This window comes from Pinus tabuliformis, chromosome 4_2 (genome assembly GCF_031772625.1).
Source record: "Pinus tabuliformis cultivar Carrire ecotype Pingquan chromosome 4_2, CPIR1, whole genome shotgun sequence".
In the NCBI taxonomy this organism is placed as follows: Eukaryota; Viridiplantae; Streptophyta; class Pinopsida; order Pinales; family Pinaceae; genus Pinus; species Pinus tabuliformis.
This window is the reverse complement of record NC_142304.1, coordinates 384,988,937-385,013,598: the sequence shown is the minus strand read 5'-3', so window position 1 is coordinate 385,013,598 and position 24,662 is coordinate 384,988,937. Positions and strand designations below refer to the sequence as shown.

Sequence of the window (24,662 nt, the reverse complement as noted above, 5' to 3'; positions counted from 1 at the left end):
GTATTATCTAGCAATTTACCAAATCTTCCTTATTTGATCTTTTGAAATATTCTTGCATATCAGTATCATAAAACAATGAGCATGAATAAAGAAAATAGACAGTCACACCAAAGAACACAAGATGTAAGGTGGAAACCCAATGCGGGAGAAAAACCACCTGCTGCAATAATGTCTCTATCTTCTTTCAAGAAATTCTTTTTACAATGATTTTGTACTGGTGCAGTCCTTTACCAGCACGCAGGCTGCAACCTGCAAAGAGCTACAACTCCTTCTTGTTTTCCAGACTTCTCCTGGAAGGGAGCTACAACCCCCTACTTCTTTTCAAAATGATCAACAAGTATACAACAGATACAGTCTACTACAGATATCAGATCAGTAATTACAGAAACAACCCAGAACACCTTATGAACAGAAATATACAGTTAACAGATCATCTTGAGACAGGGACGCATATTTTCTTTCTGTGGCCTGCGACTGGACGCAGTATACCTTATGCTGTTCTGCGTGCAGACGCACTGTTTCTTTTGCTTGTCTGCGACCGACGCACACATCAACACTATCGCGCCGCGTCTTTTGCTTCAGAGACGCACCCAATACCACAGTCGCGCCGCGTCCTTCGCTTCAGAGACGCACCTGATCCTTTACTGTACTGCGTCCCGGCGCACTTTCCCTTCACTGAATCTGCGTCCCTTTAGATATAGAAGATAAGAGGACTTCAGAACCAACCCAAACACTCAGATCCACAGATCTGATCATGCGCCATATAGATCGTAGTCCATTAGAAGATTTACCCTTAAAGATATGGACTAGATCACACCAAGAGATGATCAACCAAGATGATACCTAATCCAAATGAACTCCTTTGCTTTATATAGGCAAGCTTCTCCCCAAAGCGTGGAACAATACCACGAGCCGACACCAGAGAAACACGCAACCGTCGGCTAGATACCACACAAGAAGCCCCCACGAGTTTTTCTCTACCTTGAAATGTGTGCACTGGGCGGACGCACCTTCTGAACGGCTGGCCGGCGTCCCTAGACGCGGGTTCTGTATGGAATACCTGCGGGGACGCGCTTGCTAAACAAAATTTCCTGCGTCCTTCTTGATTTACCACCTGAAGGCGTTTGCCATCAAGTACAACACCTGAATCATAATGCCAACAAACTCCCCCTTTGGACTTGATGGCAACCACATAAACTTTCAGCTTCATCATTCTCCCCCTTTGACATCAAGAGCAAAGGGTATGCTCCCCCTATGCTCATGCTTCTCCAAAATTGTAACCAGAAATCCATCATGAAGAAGACAGAGACATATTGCAGCTATTTCCAAGATCTCCTTCTCCATAATGCCAACAATGCATTATGTGCTCCCCCTGAGCCTATACCATCAATAGGAAGATGGTCAACAGTGAGATGATGCATCAACAACCCCCAGCTTTTGCCTGAGGTATTCAAAAGTGTCCCTGGGCAACGGTTTGGTGAAAATATCAGCAACTTGTTCCTTAGAAGGAACATACTCCAACTTGACCTTCTGTTCAAGTACTTGTTCCCGGAGAAAATGGTACTTGATTGGTATGTGCTTGGTTTTTGAATGCATAACCGGATTCTTTGAGATGCTGATTGCACTTGTGTTGTCACATAAGATAGGAATAGGAGGTGTACAAGTGATTTGATAATCCTGCAAAGTCTGCATCATCCAAAGAAGTTGGGTGCAACAAGATGCAGCCGCAACATATTCCGCTTCAGCTGTAGACAAGGCAATTGAACTCTGTTTCTTGCTGAACCAAGATACCAGTCTAGAACCCATAAAGAATGCACCACCACTTGTGCTTTTCCTGTCATCCACGCTTCCGGCCCAATCTGCATCTGTATAAGCATGAAGAGTGAGATCTGGATCTCTAGGATACCATAGGCCATAATTTTGAGTCCCTTGAAGATATTTGAAGATTCTCTTTACTGCTTGAAGATGAGTCTCCTTTGGATTTGCCTGAAACCTTCCAACTATTCCAACTGCATGCATGATGTCTGGTCGGGTACCTGTCAAATATAGTAGACTTCCAATCATAGATCTGTAGGTTGGTTGATGAACTGCTGCAGATTCGTCATTTGCACTGAGACTACATCCTGTGACCATGGGTGTACATACTGGTTTTGCATCTTCCATGCCATATTTCTTCAAAATTTGCTTGAGATACTTGGTTTGAGATAAAAGGATTCCTCCTTTCTTTTGTTGGATTTGCAAACCAAGAAAGTATGTCAGTTCTCCTAGCAAGGACATCTCAAATTCTTTCTGCATGACTGAGGCAAAGCTTTGACTCATAGCTTCTTCATTACTGCCAAAAATAATGTCATCTACATACACAACAAGTATTAGTAATTTGTCATTTTCAACTTTTATATAAAGATTGCTATCTGCTGAACCTTTTGAGAAACCTTGTTGATGAAGATATTTGTCCAACCGGTAGTACCAAGCCCTTGGAGCTTGTTTGAGACCATAGAGAGCCTTTTTTAATCGGCATACAAGATTTGGATCGTTTCCAAGAATGAAACCATCTGGCTGTTCAATGTACACTTCTTCATCCAAGTCTCCATTCAGAAAAGCTGATTTCACATCCATTTGAAATACTTTGAAGTTCTGACAACTTGAGAGAGCAAGAAACATTCGGATGGCCTCAAGTCTTGCAACAGGAGCAAAAGTTTCTTCAAAGTCTATTCCTTCTTGCTGTGCATACCCTTTACAAACAAGTCTGGCTTTGTTTCTAATTACTTCTCCATTTTCATTCAATTTATTTTTGAACACCCATTTTGTTCCGATAACATTCTTATCCTTTGGTCTAGGAACCAGCTCCCAAGTATTGTTCTTTTCGATTTGCTCAAGTTCTTCATCCATTGCTTTCACCCAACATTCATCTTTGCATGCTTCTTTCACATTTTGTGGTTCAGTAGAGGAGAGTAATGCCAAATAACTTGAAGCTTCTGCAACTGTTCTTCTAGTTTGTATACCTGCTTCCTTTTGTCCCATGATCTAAGATTCTGGATGGTTCTTTTGAACATATCTGGATGGAGTCTTTTCTTCTATTCTTGTTCTTTATTCTGCTTCTTCGTGAGGTCCGTCTTGAAATTGTTCTTGCGGTTCTTCTTCTTCATCATTCTGTCTTTGAGGGTAGCTTTCATCTTCTTCAATGTCTTCACGATGTATTTGCCTAGGAATGTATCCTTTCTCATCAACCACTACATCAATGCTTTCAACAATTCTGCCAAGTCTTTTATTGTAGCATTTGTATGCTTTGCTATGTGGAGAGTAGCCAAGAAGAATTCCTTCATCTGCTCTAGGATCAAGTTTGCCAAGCTGCTCCTCAGTATTTTTGATATAGCATTTGCTCCCAAAGATTTTGAAGTGCTTTACTGAAGGAGTTTTACCACTCCAGAGCTCATGAGGAGTTTGAGTGCTGTTCACTCGAACATTTATCTTGTTGAGAATAATAACTGCCGCATGTGCAGCTTCACCCCAGAAGGTTGCAGGAGTTCCTGATTCATCAAGCATAGCACGAGCCATTTTCTGGACTGTTCTGTTCATTCTTTCCACTACTCCATTTTGCTGAGGAGTTCTAGCTGTAGAAAATTCTCTCCTTATTCCATGTTCATCACAGAAATCGAAAAATTCATTTGAAGTAAATTCTCCACCTCTGTCGGATCTGAGGCACTTAATCTTGTGACCTGATTCATTTTCAGCCAAGGCTTTGAAGGATTTGAATTTTTCGAAAGCTTCATCTTTGTGCTTCATAAGTCCCAACCAAACAAACCTGGAGAAATCGTCAATAAATAATATCAAGTATTCCTCTCCTCTAGGTGTTCTTTTTCTGAATGGTCCACATACATCTGTATGTACTAGCTCCAGAGGCATACTGGCTGATCCTTCTTTCTCTGGAAAGTTAGTTCTAGTCTGTTTTCCAAACTGACATGATCTGCACATGGTGTTGTCAGGAATTTTGATATCTGGAAGATCGCGAACTGCCTGATATTTGCAAGCTTTCCTTATTTGTGAGAAACTTAGATGTCCCAATCTTCGATGCCATAACCAGTGCTCTTCATCCTTGCTTAAATAGCATTGTTGTTGTTCTTCATCAAAAATGTATAGATTATTTGAAGTTCTTTTTCCTTTGAGAACTGTTTTACCTGTATCAAGATCACGAACAAGACATCCATTTGATCTGAATATAACCTCGGTTCTTTGATCACACATCTGGCTTACACTTAGAAGATTATGCTTTAGTCCATCAACAAACAAAACATTTCCAGCCTTAACATCTTCTTTTAAAGGAGCAATACCTTTTCCTTTTATAGTTGCAGGAGTATCATTTCCAAAAGAGACTTTCTTTCCCTTTTCTAAATTAGAATAAGATTCAAGTTTTTCTTTATCACCTGTCATGTGCTTTGAACATCCACTGTCAATGTACCATAGATTTTCTTGTCCTTCTGCATAGAATGCTATCCCACATCTTTCTGTTTGAGGTTCCTTTATTTTCCATGTTTTGGTGCCTGAGGTTTGTTCCCTTTTTTGTTCTTGTACCTTTCTTTCCGGAAACCTGCTTCTGCATTCAACATCTTCATGTCCAAAATTATTGCAAATAGAGCATTCAACTTCATTTTCAAGAGCTGAAAAATTGTTATAGGTCCTTTTTGTATTCCCTGTCATGCTTCTTTGTTTTTGAGCTTCCCTAGTCATGATTGTTTTATACGCAACACATTGGGCTGCTTTGTGACCAAAGTTATGGCAAGAAAAGCATTGTCCATTGAAGAAGTTTCTGCGATTATTGAATCTACCAGCTGACTGATTGTAATTTCTATTTTCATCTATTCTTGAACCAAATTGAGAAGGTTTTACCTGTGGCTGGTTGTGGCTTTTGTTCACCCTTAAGCTGGATTGCCCCTGATAGTTTGAAGTTTGTCCCTGCTTTACCTGATGATCTTCCTTGTGTTCTTGCTCATTTCTTCTTGCGGCATCAAGATAACTTTTTGAAGTGGAAGCTTGAGAAGTTTCTCCATTGTAGCCCAGACCTGTCTTATTTAGAGGAGATCGCTGCACACTGATAATCTCATTCAACGTTTCAGATCCTTTGACAAACTTGAGATTAATAGTTTTTGTTTTCTCAATTTCTTTTCTAAGACCAACAATTTCACCTTCTAATTTTTCAAGATGTTTTTCCTTTTCATCAATCTGAAATTGTAGAGTATCAATAATCATGTTCTTTTCTTCTATACATCTCTTGAGTCTAGTAATTTCATCATAAAGGTTATCCACATCTATAGCATCCTCATAATTGTCATCTTCAAATGCCATTAACAATCTATATTTGTTACCTTGTTCATCTTCATCACTGTTTGATAAGTCATCGCTATCTTCATGGGTGTAGTAGCTTTTCTTATTTGTACCCTGTTTCTTGTTCCATCTAACTGGTTCCTTTCCTTTATCCTTATAAGAGCATTTTGCAGCATAATGACCTACTCTTCCACAAGCAAAACATTTGAAAGGTAGCTTACCTCTGAACCTTCCGGAACCCCTTTGAAGATTTCTGACAAAGTTTGATTCTTCTTCCTCTTCTTCTGGAACATGACATGCTTCATAGTGATCTTCTTTGCCTGATGCTTTAAAAGCAGCTTCCCTTCTATCTGATGGACCTCCCTTTCTCATTTCATAAGCAGTTAGAATTCCATGCAGCTGAGACATAGTGAGAACACGGAGGTTTTCCTTTTCTTCTACTGCAGATACTTTAGATTCAAACTTGGGAGATAAAGATCTTAGAATCTTTTGAACTACTATAGTCTCTTTTATCTCTTCACCCAAATTTTTCATACAATTAACAATCTCATCTACTCGAAGAAAATAATTAGCCACACTTTCATCATTATACATCTTGAGAGTCTCATATTGAATCCTGAGAGTTTGAAGTTTAGCTTCTTTTACCTGTTCATCTCCTTCATAGCTAGTGATCATTTTGTCCCATATCTCTTTTGCTGATTTGAAGTGCATGACCTTCATGAACTCTGTTTGAGATATACTTCCTAATAGAGTGCTGACTGCTTTTGCATTTGTTTCATACTGCTTTTTCTCAGCTGGATCTGTAGGAGTAACTGAAGGAAAGGCATAGCCTGATTTTACAATGTTCCAAACTTCTGTACCAAGAGATTGAAGATATGCAGTAACTCTTACCTTCCAATAATTGAAGTTTGTTCCATCGAAGACGGGTGGCCTGATTGATGCTTCTCTCTCGTAGTTGCTCATGATGAACGATCTACCTTCAAGCGATCAAGCTGTTCTGAAGGACCTGCTCTGATACCAATTGTTGGAAATAATACTGAGGGGGGGGGGAATCAGTATTATCTAGCAATTTACCAAATCTTCCTTATTTGATCTTTTGAAATATTCTTGCATATCAGTATCATAAAACAATGAGCATGATTAAAGAAAATAGACAGTCACACCAAAGAACACAAGATGTAAGGTGGAAACCCAATGCGGGAGAAAAACCACCTGCTGCAATAATGTCTCTATCTTCTTTCAAGAAATTCTTTTTACAATGATTTTGTACTGGTGCAGTCCTTTACCAGCACGCAGGCTGCAACCTGCAAAGAGCTACAACTCCTTCTTGTTTTCCAGACTTCTCCTGGAAGGGAGCTACAACCCCCTACTTCTTTTCAAAATGATCAACAAGTATACAACAGATACAGTCTACTACAGATATCAGATCAGTAATTACAGAAACAACCCAGAACACCTTATGAACAGAAATATACAGTTAACAGATCATCTTGAGACAGGGACGCATATTTTCTTTCTGTGGCCTGCGACTGGACGCAGTATACCTTATGCTGTTCTGCGTGCAGACGCACTGTTTCTTTTGCTTGTCTGCGACCGACGCACACATCAACACTATCGCGCCGCGTCTTTTGCTTCAGAGACGCACCCAATACCACAGTCGCGCCGCGTCCTTCGCTTCAGAGACGCACCTGATCCTTTACTGTACTGCGTCCCGGCGCACTTTCCCTTCACTGAATCTGCGTCCCTTTAGATATAGAAGATAAGAGGACTTCAGAACCAACCCAAACACTCAGATCCACAGATCTGATCATGCGCCATATAGATCGTAGTCCATTAGAAGATTTACCCTTAAAGATATGGACTAGATCACACCAAGAGATGATCAACCAAGATGATACCTAATCCAAATGAACTCCTTTGCTTTATATAGGCAAGCTTCTCCCCAAAGCGTGGAACAATACCACGAGCCGACACCAGAGAAACACGCAACCGTCGGCTAGATACCACACAAGAAGCCCCCACGAGTTTTTCTCTACCTTGAAATGTGTGCACTGGGCGGACGCACCTTCTGAACGGCTGGCCGGCGTCCCTAGACGCGGGTTCTGTATGGAATACCTGCGGGGACGCGCTTGCTAAACAAAATTTCCTGCGTCCTTCTTGATTTACCACCTGAAGGCGTTTGCCATCAAGTACAACACCTGAATCATAATGCCAACAATGACAGCCAAGCATGAAGGAACAAGGGTGAGGATTCATAGGAAGGGTGTCTCCTGCATTAAAAGGCCCTTCCTCGAAATCTCCACCCTCAGCTCGGAGTTTAGTAGGCCACCAAAAAGGATTCCCAAGGGCAGCCGAGCAGTCTTGTGTAAAGTGGCTGATCACTTGCAGTTTGAGCAGCCGAGCCCCTTGAGTTAAGGAGGGCTATTGGAGACCCTCGTAGTGCATAAATAGGAAGGTTTCCAGCCTTCGTAGGTTACTTTTTGAACTGTTGTATTCTGCACTATAGTTCTGTTATTTTCTCAGCTCATTTTGTAGCTGCTGTTGTACAACTTTCTTTGTGACATGGTTATTTTTGAGTAATGGAAAGCAGATCTATTTGGCATCAGTTCTGAGTTCTTCTTAGGAGCCTGTAGCTCTTGGGGTTGGGCCCAACCCAAGTTCCAAGGCTTCCTTTGTGTAATGTTATTTGTTGTTAGTGTTTTTGCAAAATAATTTATGTTAAGTAGATTTAAATCTTGCTTGGTTACCTAGATCATTTTTTATGGTTAAAGGATTTTTCATGTTCAGATTGATTTGATAGGGTCATAACAGAGAAGATCTTTAGAAAAAGGCTATCAAGCACCTCTGATCTCACCTCTCCCTCAGTGGGATCATGAGCTGGGACCAAGGTGACCTTGCTGCCACCAAAAACACTGTCTTTCCTTCACCATGCAATTATTAGTGTCAGATTCTCATTCGCAAAAGTTGATACCAATTGTGGTTACATGCTCAGGTTTATGATTGCTTAGTTGCATAGTTATTTCACATGATTTCATTGCAAATAAACTTTTGTTCCTTTTCTTTGCTGTTATCTAGGTCAGATTAGGCTAAAGTTACTAGGTCCTTGATTTTCCAAGTCTTGTTTGTTCAGTTTAAGAAATAACTTGCAGAGCACCTGTAATACTTCTCTATCTGCCCGTACTCCATCAATCCCACCTACTCCATCCTCTAACCCGGATTCTTGCCTTACGTCTGCCACATTCTCTCGCTTTGCCCTAATTCCCATATTTTTGTGCAACATTGCTCTACCCCTCCTTGAACAAATCCAACCATCCTCACCACTCCTCAGCTCCATCCACCAATCCCTGGACCTCCACACACCCTTATCTCACCTCCATACCCAATGCTTCACCTTTATTCCTCCATCAATCCTCCAAAATCCCCTTTTTGAACATCTTGTAGAAATTACAGAACATCCTATAGAAATTCCAGAACATCCTGTAGAACCCCTGCAGACTTCTTGTAGAAGCTCACGAAAGCGGTTTCTTGATAGCCAAACTCTATGAAACTCTCTGGAAGGGTGCTAGGGACCCCTTAGGCCCTCTTCTAACCTTTCCAACCTCCTGCAAGAATTTCCTTTCACCAATCCACCTCTGCATAGTAAAAAATAGTTAAAGCACATGCGTGATAATTCTGACAACTCATTCAAAAATACAAAAAGATGTTTTCTTTAGATTTTACTATAGAAGTAGCTTAGACACATGCATTTTACCTTCCTAGAAGTCAATGGCATCTCTTTCAGTAGCTTGCATCCTCTTTCTTGCATCAGTAGGGCTAGCTGGTAAAATTAGGGTTTTCTAGGGTTTGCATTTCCTCTCAGCTTTTCAGTTTCTTTCTGCAAGTAGATTAGTCACCTTTAAGTTAGCTTTCATCCATCAGTTAAAAGTCTTCTTCTAAGAGCTCATAGAAGTTGGCTTAAGCTCCTAGCGGACTTGTGTCAGCTGACCAAGTGACAGCCGCGGCAAGAGCTAGTACTTGTGCATACAGCACCGTCGCTTCCAAGTTTGTTACAAACTACCGGGTTGATAAAAGTAAAGAAGGGAGTCCTAGGAGTTGCAGCATTATTGCTGCAATAATGGAGCCCACCAAATATACAAAAAGAATTACTATTATAAACTAAATGGATTATAAAGTGAGGGGAATAATTTTAAACCCAAGGGATTAATATTATAAATGTAAGGGATTAATAAACTCAAAATATTAATATTAAAAATCCAAGTGATCAATAAACCCAAGGGATTGATATTAAACCCTATGATTAATATTATAAGCCCTAGTATCACAAATTATAAAGCCAATATTAAAATTTAGTATTATAAACTAAATATTAAAAAGTCCTAATATTATAAACCTTGTATTAAACCCAAGTTTTGTAATGGTTGATGATGGTTGATGATGGCTGATGATGGCTGCTTTTGATATTGAGACAATTTCTGTCACCCTAAAACAAACATGGTTGACGATGGTTTATCATGGTTGACCATGATTTATCCTAGTTGAGTGTGGTTTAATATTTAAAAGCCAAGGGATTAAAAACTGAGGGGAATAACATTAAACCCTAGAATGAATATCAAACCATAGGAACATAAACCCTATGATTAATATCATAAACCCTATGGTTGACCATGGTTGATTTTCATATTGAGACAATATTTGTCACAATTGACATTGGACTATGGTTGACCATGGATGGCCATTGTTGTTGGACCAAGAGACAATCTTCATTACATCGTGATCATGATTATTGACCATGGTTGACCATGATGGATCAGAGTTGATTTTCATATTGATAAAATATTTTTCATAATGAGACGTTGGACCATGGTTGACCATGGTCGACGATATTCTTATATATTCATATTGACACAATATTTGTCATAAAGTGACGTTTGACCATGATTTATTTTCATATTGAGACAATATTTGTCATAATGCAACATGGGTTAATTTTCATATTGAGACAATCTTTGTCACAATGTGATGTTAGACCATGATTGACAATAATAATATTATTTAATAAAAATATTTAATGTTAAAATTAATATTTATAAATATTAATAATACTACAAGTAATATTAATATTCACATTCATATTAATTAATATTATAAACCCAACATTCGTAAACCCAAATATAAATATTACAAAGACTAAAATAAACATGGTTTATTTTCATGGTGAGACAATCCTTGTCACAATGTGACATTCGGCCATGGTTGGCTTTGATTGAGGGATTAATATTGAACCCTAAGATTAATATTATAAACAATATGCTTAATATTACACCGTAGGAATATAAACCCTATGAATAATATTAGAAACCCTAGGAACAATATTATAAACCCAATGGATTAGTAAGCCGATTGGATTAATATTAAAAACCCAAGGGATTAAAAACCGAATGGAGTAACATTATAACATGGGATTAATATTAAGCCCTAAGAATATAAACCCTAATTTAATATTATGAACCTTAGGATTAATATTATAAAACCAAGAGCTTATTACTATAAATCCAAGGAATTAATATACATAAAGGATTACTGTTATAAACTAAATGGATTATAAAGTGAGGGGAATAATTTTAAACCCAAGGGATTAATATTATAAATGTAAGAGATTAATAAACTCAAAATATTAATATTAAAAATCCAAGTGATCGATAAACCCAAGGGATTGATATTAAACCCTATGATTAATATTATAAGCCCTAGTATCACAAATTATAAAGCCAATATTAAAATTTAGTATTATAAACTAAATATTAAAAGTCCTAATATTATAAACCTTGTATTAAACCCAAGTTTTGTAATGGTTGATGATGGTTGACGATGGCTGCTTTTGATATTGAGACAATTTCTGTCACCCTAAAACAAACATGGTTGACCATGGTTTATCATGGTTGACCATGATTTGTCCTAGTTGAGTGTGGTTTAATATTAAAAACCCAAGGGATTAAAAACCAAGGGGAATAACATTAAACCCTAGAATGAATATTAAACCATAGGATTATAAACCCTAAAATTAATAAACCCAAGGGATTAATATTGTAAACACTCGGCTTAAAATTAAACCTAGGGACATAAGCCGTATGATTAATATCATAAACCCTATGGTTGACCATGGTTGATTTTCATATTGAGACAATATTTGTCACAATTGATGTTGGACCATGGTTGACCATGGATGGCCATTATTGTTGGACCAAGAGACAATCTTCGTTACATCGTGATCATGATTATTGACCATGGTTGACCATGATGGATCAGAGTTGATTTTCATATTGATAAAATATTTTTCATAATGAGACGTTGGACCATGGTTGACCATGGTCGACGATATTCTTATATATTCATTTATATTCATATTGACACAATCTTTGTCATAAAGTGACGTTTGACCATGATTTGTTTTCATATTGAGACAATCTTTGTCACAATGCGACGTTAGACCATGCTTGACAATAATAATATTATTTAATAAAAATATTTAATGTTAAAACTAATATTTATAAATATTAATAATACTACAAGTAATATTAATATACACATTCATATTAATTAATATTGTAATTAATATTAATATTAATATTAATATTAAAATTTTATACGTATTTAATGTTATTAATGTTAATTATATTCATAATAACAATATTAATTAGTATTAATATTAATATTATTAATAAATTAAAACAATACAAAATTAAAAATAATATTATTAAAAAATTAAAACATCACAAAATTAAAATAATTTAAAATTACCACATCAAATAAATTAAAATTAAAATAATTAAAATTTATATTATATATTATAATATATAATGAATTTTCATATTAATATTAATATTAATATTAATTATAATACTAATATTATTCATAAATATAAATATTAATATTAGTTATAATATTAATGTTATTAATAATATTAATATTATTAATAATGTTGACACCTAGTCATCAGGATTGGGTGAATAAGTGATATTAATGTAAATAAATAATAGAGAATAGGAATAGTCACAGGGAGATGAAATGAACAATCTCTCCCTCATGTATATAATAAAGACCGACCTGAATGAAGAAAAACGAATTATTTTTTAGGAGTTACTTCCTGGTCTGACATGGTATTAGAGCCAGCGCCATTTTCGGCTTCTAACTGCCATTGTAACTCCATTCTGCCATTTTTCAGTTATCTGGGTCTTCCCTTTGCTTGGTAATCAAGGTCTGCCCTCTGCCTGATAATCTCAGTAACACTTGAGCTTTTGATGCTTTCTCCACGCTGGTATAACAACGGTCCATTGCCAGACCTGCTCCATCTGCGATTTACCATTATTCTCTGACATGGTATTATTCTTTGCTCCGTTGAGTTTGTTTTTACATAACGCTCACCAAAATATGGTTAGGTTTGGGTAACCGTATTCATTCTTTGTCCGCTCGAATAGTCACTTTGGGTGAAAGCTTACCAAACGGGTGAAACCCTTCATCTTCCAGAGCCTTGGCACGCATGACTGAAACTGTATATTCATGCTATGTCTATCATTCAAACCTTACTTCTCCAGGTTCTAGGTTTCTTATGTTGTTGAATACACCATACAACGTTGTCTCAGTGTCTCAGTCTCCACGCAAACGCTGATGGCCAGCGTTCCATTGATATACAATTCTGCTCCATTGATATACAGTTATGGTATATATATGTGTTCCATTGATATACAGTTCTGCTCCATTGATATCCAGTTCTGGTATATATATGCGTTCCATTCATATATTAGTTCTGCTCCTTGATATAAAGTTTTGGTGTATATATATATATATATATATATATATATATATATATATACGTTCCATTGATATATTAGTTTTGCTCCAAAAATACTGCTCTAGGCACGCAGTTTTGCTAACTGTGCTCAATTCCACGTTGCTCGGTGTGTTGATAAACTGAGAGCGATGGCTCATTATGTTTAATACTGTGTTGACTGGTATGTTGCAGCCTAACGGTGCTCCCTTTTTACCGTGCACCCTTGCGCTACTGCCCATATATTGCCATCCTCGTATCCACTACGTTGTCCCAGACTACTATGTTGTTGGAATACTACACTGTCTCGTTAAAAAAAAAACACCGATGTATTAAAACGGATGTGGACAGAGGATAGTATAGCACTGTTGGTCTCATAACAGCTGTGGAGATGAACTCATATGGCCTATAATGTTGAAATTGTGCGCCACTCTAAACTCTGTGCACTCACGTGAAGCAGCGGAATTTTTTGAAGGGATTCATTTGGTGAACTCAAATACATTGGATTTTTTTAATGATTGGTCCAGAATATTACCATGCTACAAATGATTTTTTAATATAACTGTGGTGTAATATTACACATACCACCAGTTCTCTGACATGGTTTTTATGACAGTACTATATTGAAATAGAGTATTATAATGAAACGCAGTGGGTATTCAAACGCACTTTGATATCTGCTCTAATACCTCTATCAGAATCGTCTTTATGGCAGCAAAAGTTTTTTTTACAGTATGCATTCAATCATATCTATTGTGGGAATAGTTCTCACTGGTAAGGAGAACTATCCTGAGTGGTCTCGGATGATACAACACACCCTCATTGTCAATGAGTTGTGGAAAGGAGTGTGTATTGGAGACAGAGACAAAGAGCCAGAACAACCTACCTCAGATAAAGAGCTCACCATTTAGTAAAATAAGAATAGAAAAGCCTATGAATTAATTGCATCATCTGTAACTAAAGAGGCGAGTCGTCATATTTCACCATTTTCAACTACTTTCAAAGCCTTACAAAAGCTGAAAGAACTCTATGACTCACATTCTGCACTTGAAGTTGTTCAACTCATGATTAAACTCTTCACACTTGAATTGCAAAATAATGATCCTCTTTCTCTTGCATCCGAAGTAAAATCTATAATGCATGATATCAAAGCCACTAAAGTTGAATTGGATATTCCTCTTATCGCTTTTCTCAAGGCACTTTATCCTACGTACTCCAATTATCTTGAGTCATTGCAAGCAAATGGAAATCTCAAAGATATTACCTTTGACTCTCTTGTGAAAAAATTTGTTGAAAGAGAGAAAGCTTTTGGAAAGAAGACAGCCCCTGAATCTTCTGAAGAGGCTGTGTGCCTTGCTCATAAATAAAAGAATCCTACTCAAGATTCTTCCAGAGGAAGAGGTGGTCAAAGAGGAAGAGGAAGATATTTCAGAGGCAGGGGGGGCATACACTCTCAAGGATAAAAGTCAGATTTGCACTACATATGCTACAAAAGAAATGGATCACATGATGCCTCTACATGCAAGTTACATTGGGACAAAATTGAGCAGCAAATAAATCAACCCAAAGGTAAAACTAATGATATAGAGAAAGGTAAAGCACCTGAATCCACTCATTATGTTGTGGCACATTGTAATATTGGAGTGAATGAAAATTTATTTAATGCTTCACTTGCTTCTTGGAAAAATGATTGGTTGCTTGATTCAGGAGCAACTTGCCACATGACTCATAGAAAAGATTTTTTTTAAGAATTTACTGAGAATGTTGATGGAGCAGTATACTTTGCAGACCAATCAAAAATCAAGCCATCAGGGCTTGGCACAATCAGGGCTTAAATTGCCTGGTCTTCCAGACTTCTTTCTGCATCATGTTCTATATCTCCTACAACTAAAGAGAAACTTGTTGTCCTTGGTCCACATCCGCCAGCAAGGTCACTCCATTCATATGTTTGATGGCAACTTTGAGTTGAGAAAAGCATCTGACCACTCACTTGTCATGAGGGGAATAGAAGAAGAAAGGCTTCTCAAGCTGCAAGGTACCTCTGCTCGTGCACAACATTTCTCATACAATTCTCATTATCAAGAAGGTAAAATTCCATCAAGTTTATTATGGCATGCTAGATTTGGACATTTGAACTATGATAGCCTCCGCTTGTTGAAGAAAAATGGTGTTGCTGGTTTGCCTACAATTCCTAGGAAACTTAAGCAATGTGATGTTTTCATTCTAGGAAAGAATACCAAATAGTGTTTTCATGATTCACATTCAACAGCACATAGAAAACTTGAACTCATTCATTCAGATTTATGTGGGCCAATGCCTATTCCTTCTGCAAATGGAAATAAATATATGATGACAGTTATTGATGACTACACCAGAATGGGTTGGGTTTATTTATTGAAGAACAAATCTGATGCTTTTCAAACATTCAAGAACTTTCATACATGGATTTAAAATGATGCACAATCTCATATTAGCTCTATTCACACTGATAATGGAAAAGAATACACTTCAAATGAATTTGAAAACTATCTTCACCAACATGGGATCAAACATCAAAGAACTGTGCCTTATAATCCCCAACAGAATGGTGTAGCTGAAAGAATGAATAGAACAATCTTAAATATGGTACGCTCGATGATATTTTTCAAAAATGTGAAGTTGATGTTTTGGGCTGATGCAATTCTATGTGTTGTATATATAAAGAATAGATGTCCATCTAATGCTATTAAAAACAAGACTCCATATGAAATGTGGTATGGGCACATTCCTTCAGTAAAGCATCTCAGGGTATTTGGTTCCACCTGTTATGCCTTGATACCAAAAGTACATACAAACAAACTTGGTGCAAGAAGTCGTAAGTGTATCTTCCTGGGGTATTCAAACACCTCCAAAGCATACTGTTTCTATGATGAAGTCAATAAAAATTTTGTTTTATCTAGATATGTAATCTTTCATGAATCATCCAAAACTGACAATGTTGTTGAGTGGCAACTTGATTGCTTGGATAGATTCCCAAATGCAAAATCATTTCAAGAATTTGATAATCAAATTCCACACCTTGAAGGGGGGATTCCTATACTAGATCAACATGTGGAATATTCTTCTGAAGAACTCTCTCCCCCGCATGAAACTCCAACAACGGATGATGCTTTAAGTGATGTGATTGATAGAATTGGGAGACTCAATCTTGATTCAGTCCCAACTCAATCAATGGAGCAACCTGGACCATCCGAGAAAGGTCCCCAAAAATGGTTGATAAAGACACTTGAAATTGTTCATCCTGATGAGGTTGGAAAGACAGGAACTAAAAATTCAAACCGGCAAAATGGAGGTGATGTAGATAACTCTGATTCACCTGTTGATATGGATGTTTCTTATGATTGTGAATTGAATTTGTCTAAAAATTTTGAACCAACTTCCTTCAAAGAAGCTGCTTCTCATGATGAATGGAAAGAAGTGATGCAAAAGGAGTATGATGCCCTGATAAAGAATGGCACTTGGAAGCTGGTTGATCCTCCATTAGGAACCAAACCAATTGGCTGCAAGTGGGTCTACAAGAACAAGTATAAAGCAGATGGCTCACTTGACAAGCACAAAGTCAGGCTTGTGGCAAAAGGTTTTGCACAGAAGGAAGGGGTCGATTATGAGGAGACCTTTTCTCCCACAACAAAATGGGCTACCATCCAGACACTCTTTGCCCTAGCAGCTCAGAATGGTTGGAAAGTCCATCAAATGGATGTAAAAACTTCTTTCTTGAATGGAGATCTAAAAGAGAATGTTTTTATGTCCCAGCTGGAAGGATTTGCTATGAAAGGAAATGAACATAAGGTATGCAAACTTGTGAAATCCTTGTATGGCCTCAAACAAGCACCACGAGCCTGGTATGAAAAACTAACTAAGCATCTTCTGAAACTCAATTTCAAACATTATGATCTTGATGATGCAACTTTATTTGTCAAGAAAGTTGGCAAAAGAGTTGTATATCTTGTGGTATATGTAGATGATATTTTGATGACAGGGAACAATGAAAGCTACATTGCATCTATAAAGAAGTAATTGAGGAAAGGTTTTGAAATGACCGGTTTGGGCTATGTTCATTACTATCTTGGTATTGAAGTAACTCAACATCCAAAGTCCATATTTCTTTCTCACAAGAAGTACATTGGAGATCTGTTGAATAGGTTTGGCATGACAGAATGCAATCCTCTTACTACTCCAATGGAACAAAACTTAAAGCTCACATCCATTGAAGGAAAAGAATTTGAGGACGTAACAAAGTATAGACAGCTTGTAGGAAGTCTCAACTACCTAACTACTACCAAACCAGACATTTTGTTTGTTGTTGGAATCCTCTCCAGGTTTATGAAAAAGCCTTGTGAGGGACATTGGTCTGCTGCAAAAAGAGTTCTAAGGTATTTGAAGGGAAGTCAAGACTTTGGAATCAAATATACACAGGTGGACGACTTCAGCTTGATTGGATACTCTGATTTAGACTTCGATGGAGACAAAGAAATTGGGGTATCTACTTCAGGTTATGCTATGAGTCTTGGATCAGGAGCTGTCTCCTGGAGATCATGCAAACAATTAGTTCCAGCAGATTCCACAACAGAAGTAGAATATTTGGTAGCAGCTGAGGCAACAAAAGAAATTGTGTGGCTCAGGAAAATTCTTGAAGATTTGCAGGTAAAACAAGTACAATCAACTCCACTCATGATTGAAAATACCTCGGCAATACTAAATATCATCTTATTCGACATCATGTTGAGGCCAAAACAATCCACCTCTGCCATTGTTCCACTAATGAGCAAATTGCAGACATCTTCACCAAAGCGCTTGGAAGAGAAAAGCTTGAAAGATTCAAAACGATGCTTGGACTTACCAACATCCCTTCAAATTAAGGGGGGATATGTTGACACCTAATCATCAGGATTGGTGAATAAGTGAAATTAATGTAAATAAATAATAGAGAATAGGAATAGTCACCGGGAGATGTAATGAACAATCTCTCCCTCATGTATATAATAAAGACCAAACTGAATGAAGAAAAACGAATTGTTTTTGAGGAGTTACTGCCTGGTCTGACAAATAATATTAATATTAATAGTTAAATGTCATTAATATCAATAATTAACGTTAAATTTAATATTAAAAACTCAATATAACCCAATTTTATAAGTTCTAATATTAATGAAAACATTAAATAATTTAATATTAAATTCTAATAATACAAACCTAAAAATTAAAACACAATAATCTAAACTTAATATAATGTGAAAACATATTAATACCTAATATAACATAAAAATATATTAATATTAAATTAATTATATTTTAATAAAATTGGATTTTGATTTTGTTATTAAATGTAGATATTTATATTAATATCATTATGAATATAATTAAGTATAAAATTAATAAATAGCAAGTTTATTATCTAATTTAAACAAAAAATTAAATTTTCTCAAAACAGAAAATTGTATGTTTTAAGAATGTCTTAAATAAAAATATTAATAATATAAATCTAAAATTACTCATTTGCTTATGGCCCCTCTCAAATTTAATGTTTTCTTTAAGCTACATTTCATGCCACCATTATCTTGGTTTCCCTGTTTATGAAAACAAAAGATTATATATTGTTAAGATTTAGTAAATTAAAACAAAAAAATAATATTTTCAATTATTATTAACTTATTATGTTATTAATTACTTGAATATAAGTAAACCAAACATTAAGGGGTAATTGTGAATTGTGGTTGTTTAAATAAGTTTTGAATCACAATTTTACATGTTCAAGTTGTAAATTGGTTTAAAATGATTAGTTTTCACCAATATATATATATATATATATATATATATATATATATATATATATATATATATATATATATATATTTACGACTAAGTTTATATATTTGTAAGTTTTCATGAATGAATAGATTAAAACATAATAATATAAATTTAAAATGATTCATTTCATTATCTGGACTGTAGATCAAGTTTATATATCCATTTTCAATAAAAATGAAATCAAAGTAACTACAAATTTATAGAAAGATCCAAGCTATTAATCCATTACATGTTTATTGTAGGTTTATAAGCATCTAATTTTTTGAGTATTTTAATTTAAAAATATGGAAATTGTATTAGCTCGATATAGTTTCTTCAACAAAAAAATACATATTTGAACAATAAATAAGTCTGAAAATGAGAGATCCTTTTAATCATCCTTTCACTTTTTGTATTGTCTACATGGAAACAATTAACAATACTTGTTTTGTATAAATGGTTTTTAGCGTTTTTATTCCTAATTTAAACATGAACATGTAGCTATAATGTGGCTGGAGAGATAGTAACACAAGGTTCTTGGAATTTGTGGTAGACGTTATTGTCTATATTATGTTTTTATTAGCTGAATGGTTTGTTGAAGGAAGATTGAGGAAACACAAACAAATAATATATAATAATTAAGACTAAGTTTAGTTGTACAGGAATAAAAGAATTTATATAAGTAATTTGTCCATTCAGGATCATCGTTGTTTATTTTATTTAAAATTTTGGGATGATAAATAAGATGGGCCATTTTTATAATAACAATTTAAGATCAATTATTTCAATTTTAATAATATACAAACCATTGAACATCAATATTAAAAATCTTAAACCTAAACCTACTGACCTAAAACCTAATCATACTAATCTAAAACCATAAAGCTAAACCTAGTTCCTTAAAACAATATTATTAAGATATAAACCTATTATTGTAAAAACTTAACATCTAAAACCATTTTCAAAATAGTGACTTCTCAACTAAATATTGTTATTACTTTTATGAATGTTTGGTTTAAAAGACCTTGTTTCTCCTCTCCACAAAGAAATATATAAAACCTAACATAATAATATGGATGAACATTAGATAGAACTCTTATTCTCATCTCCACAGAGAAAGAAACAAAACCTAACATAATAGTATGGATGAACATTTGCTAAATCCCTAGAATTATAAGCCCTACTATCCTGAAGAGCGTCGACAATTTCGTTTCTTTGAAGTCCCTTCCTTTTGTGTATTGCAAGAATAAACTCTGCACCAATTCCCACACAGCATTTATGCTTAGGGAGATGAAATATAATAGCGAGAAATTTCTATTGGGCTCCTCTAGAAGATTCTGTCAAAAAATAAACCATTTAATATGAGTGTGAGGTTGAACAAAATATTGTATCAGAAATGAAACTAGATTTTCTGGTTGAAGAGAATATGAAGAGTAGTAGTATAAATACCTTCTCTTTGTAGCAGCTATTGTAGTAAAGGGATACACCAAAGTTATTGTACTCAAATATTGGATCGTTGAAGGGAAGTCTGGGAACTAGGTCATTGCAGTAGACGATTCTAAAATATGTGGGTACTGTTTCGTTTATGTTCTTGTTCATAAACTCTGCGAATGCTTCATCTCCAACTCTTGGTTGTCCGAATGTATAAACACCAACCATTTTATCCAATAGCGCCTCTTCCTTGTGTATAAATAGTATTAGTGGAAACAACACAGCCAAGGCTCCACCAAGGCTATGACTTGTTATAATGAATTTTGCATTTCTGTGAACTTGTAATAATTCTTTCAATTTCTTACGAAGAACATAATAAGCCAAAGGCTTTTCAGTATATTCTTTATCAATATCAACAATAGGCACAACACTATCAAAATTACTATGATTATCGAAGATCTGGGGGTTTTGTGAGCAGTTTGCAAGACCCAAAGCTTCCAGAAATCCAAGATGAACCTTTTTGATTTGACTGAATTCATACCATGAGAAATTGAGATCTGTTTCCTAGTCATCTGCATTAAATGGCTCTGTTCCTCTGAAGGCTATCACTATTAGTTGGGCGTCCACCTCCTTATCACAGAATATAAAGGCTTGCATTGATTTCTTTTGCAAGTGATCTGATTATATACAAGTCAATCTTAACATCAATTAATGAACGAACAATTATTTTCTATATATATATAATATGACTGAATCATAGATTATTGAAGCCAAAGAGTTGCATATACACCGTTCCAGCAATCTAAGAACTCCACGAAGTGCATCTGCAGGATCAGGTTGAAATATTTATTAAATCAAATAGAGTTTTGCATGAATAACCAAGTACTAAAATTCATGGAAACTAAACACTACCTCCCAATGTTCTATGACTCTATTTCTGATAACCAGTTTGTTTTCATAAGCTACAGTTGAAGCCATGGCACAAAGGCCTACATAGAAATTTTTCCCGGGTTCAATGGTTGAGTCAATAAGTCCCCTGGTTCCGCCATGATACAAGTTTACGCAATGCTCAAGAAGGCCGATGATACTGAGGAACGTGTCAGACCCTCTTCTCGGTATTACGATTCTTTGGCTTGAACAAATCAAAACATTCAGTCAAACCCTAATTAATGATGTTGGCTAAGGGTGAATTCCTTATTCAATTTTTCAATATATTAAGAAGAGTTATATGAGAAAGAAACAGACCAATAAAAATCACCAGTCCCTAACTCATGATGTTCGTTGAGGATAAAATCCTTAAACTTAATTCTTAATACTTTAAAATCACGTATAAAATAAAGAAAAAGATGAATAAAATCACTAGTGAGTTGCCTGAAGAGTGTTTTTAGCAATCCACCATTTCTTGAAAGCAGATTTAAATAGAATTCTATCCAGATCCCCAAGTTGGCTAATGGCACAACAACAATCTGGATAAGTTTTATCAATATAAGCGAAACCCTGATTTTCCAAGTCTGATTCACGTTCGATTTGATGGAGTTGGGGCATTCTAAAACATCGAATCTCAATGCCCCCATCAAGAAAGGACTGAATAGAACCTGATCTTAATGCCCCTGAAGAAGAGATAGCAGGAAAAGGGAGAAAATGCAAACACCCAAGAAACTTTATGAGATGCTCGACGAAGAAACTTTACGTTACTTATCCATGTTGCGAGTTATTCCTCCATGTTCTAACAACCATACATTTAAGAATTTAAATCAACATTAGGTCAGGTTTATGACATGCTGGGCGAAGAAACTTTACGTTATTTGTTGAGAGTTATTCCTCCATGTTCTAACAACCATACGTTTAAGAATTTAAATGGATATTCATTTCACATGCATAGAGAATTTTTAATTACTTTTAATTTAAGTTTTTTAATCTCTATACGTGGCCATAAACAAGACCCATCGGAAATACACCTTTCCACTACTATGCCAAGTGTATGTTTAAGTTGTGTGTTACATTTTCTAGTCTTCTGATTATGGTTAATCCTGATAGGTGTTAATTAACAAATGGCATGGTAAATTTTTAATGGAGCTTTGTAAAAAATTAATTTAAACAATGTTTAATCATGTGATTTAGATATGCAGGGAAGTTAGTAGTGTGAATTCAATCCATTGATATTGTGGCAACTACGAGAATATGCTGGCATCATTCAATTGAAACTATCCGATCAATTTTTTTGATTAGTAAAATCATTAAAGTGCCCAACTCCAATAGGAGGGATGCCTATCGGCGTAATAAACCGATTTTTTTTCGTATTTAAAGCTCTCATTCTTATTTAACCAAAATTTTAATAAAAAAGATATTATGGTCTTAGAAAAGAGAGATTGTGGTTTTGCCTATTGATTATTTATCTAGAAATAGTCTCAATATTAGATATATTGGTAAATTTAAATTATACATATGATGGTCTTTAAAAGAGAGATTGTGGTTTTGTCTATTGATTATTTATCGATAATCAGTCTCAATATAATATAATATTGATGTATTGATAAATTTAAATTATATATATATAATATGGTTTTGTGGTAATTTTATTTAGTAATATTAAAATTATATATATATATATATATATATATATATATATATATATATATATATATATAGAAGGCCTTATTAACATGTACATGTGGGATTGGCTGGAAGTGTGCGATGGCACAGCAGGCAGGGGAGTTTGGTTAGCTGTTGCATGTTTGAAGCACGATGACGCAGTTGGTTGTACAGTGTGAGTACACGTCTCCCTCGGTACAGGGTAGACTCATTATAATATTCCCTTACTACCTCCGTAACTAGTTTTTTACACCATTTTACTGTGCCCGCATTTACCTGCTCCACGGTTTTGATGCTTTGACCCCTGGCTTCCATCGCCTATTTCTACTTACTGCTCTCTCCCTTGGCGGTTACCATAGGCAGCTGGCAATACAAGTTACCTGACAGCGATGGACCTCGATATGGTGGATTACTCAGAAGAACCGTTGGCGGAGGGTTCTATCTGGACAACCCCGCATTCTGTTAAGCTAGGGTCGCTTTCATTTAGCAACGAGTTGCATGAGACCATTTCCAGCCTCCCCTCTCTCTCAGGTCCATCTGACCACCAGGTGATTTTTCCGGATGACCCCCCATCTTAGCCGTCCCTCTCCACTCCCCCGCCATCTCCTTCATCCCTAGGGTTTGCATCAGGGTGCCTTAACCCTTCATCTCCTACCCCTGGTCACATCTCCCATCCCCTCTGTCTATTTTACCCTCCACTCCTCCCACTCCATCTTCCACCAAAGTCCCCCTGATTATGTCGCAGTCATCCTCTCCCCCTTCTGGTAGTTTCACCAATATCCCCCCTTAGCAGATGCCCTCCCTGTCGACTCATCCCTTCCCCCCGAGAACCCCCCCGTATCGAAGTATACGTCTGACCGTCAAGGAGACTCAGCTGCTGAAGTGAGGGCCTGCAAGAAGACTAAGTGCTTTTGGACCAAAGTTGTCGACACCTTTCTCAGGCTCGAGGAGGATATTTAGCCTGGTGATACTATGGATTTCGCAGACAGGGTTCTAGTTGGAAGAATTCGAGGGCGGAACTATACGACGGCTCACCTAAAAACATGGGTCTCACAGGTCTGGGGGCATCATTTAGCTGACCTGCCCTCAGTGCAAACGTTCGTGAAAGGGTGGTTTGCCCTACGTTTCTCCAGGCCAGATCACATGAATTGGGTCCTATCATCCTACTGGCATTTCGAGCATGCCCCAGTCCTCCTGAAGTGTTGGTCACCGCTTTTTGACCCGGATACAGAGCAGCTAGGCGTTGGCCCGATCTGGGTCAGATTATTAGGGCTCCCGTTACACTTCTGGTCCAAAGACATTTTCCGACGCATTGGGAACTCAATTGGCACATATATGGAATTTGATAAATCCTATTTATCTACTGGCAAGATGGATTTTGCTAGGATTCTGGTGCATATGGATACCAGGGAGGGTTACAAGAATACATTACCATATAGTGGAGATCTTTCACCCGGAAGCAGCCACTGGACTATGAAGGCATACCTTATAGATGTCGTAGGTGCCATAAGGTCGGACACATATATAAGGACTTCCCCCTGATTAACAAGAAGGGTCATCAATCAGAGGACAAAGACCAGGATGCTCGTACCCCTCGGGACCAACCTCAACCAACTATGGAAGTGGAAGATCTGTCACAACAAGTCCCGACTGAAGCAGACAAGGCACA

General features: G+C 36.4%; 1 pseudogene; it reads right to left on the bottom strand.

The window, feature by feature from the left end:
• Positions 1–20,127: 20,127 nt before the first annotated feature.
• LOC149169562 (triacylglycerol lipase OBL1-like) lies at positions 20,128–21,975 on the bottom strand (annotated as a pseudogene).
• Between the last annotated feature and the right edge of the window lie 2,687 nt (positions 21,976–24,662).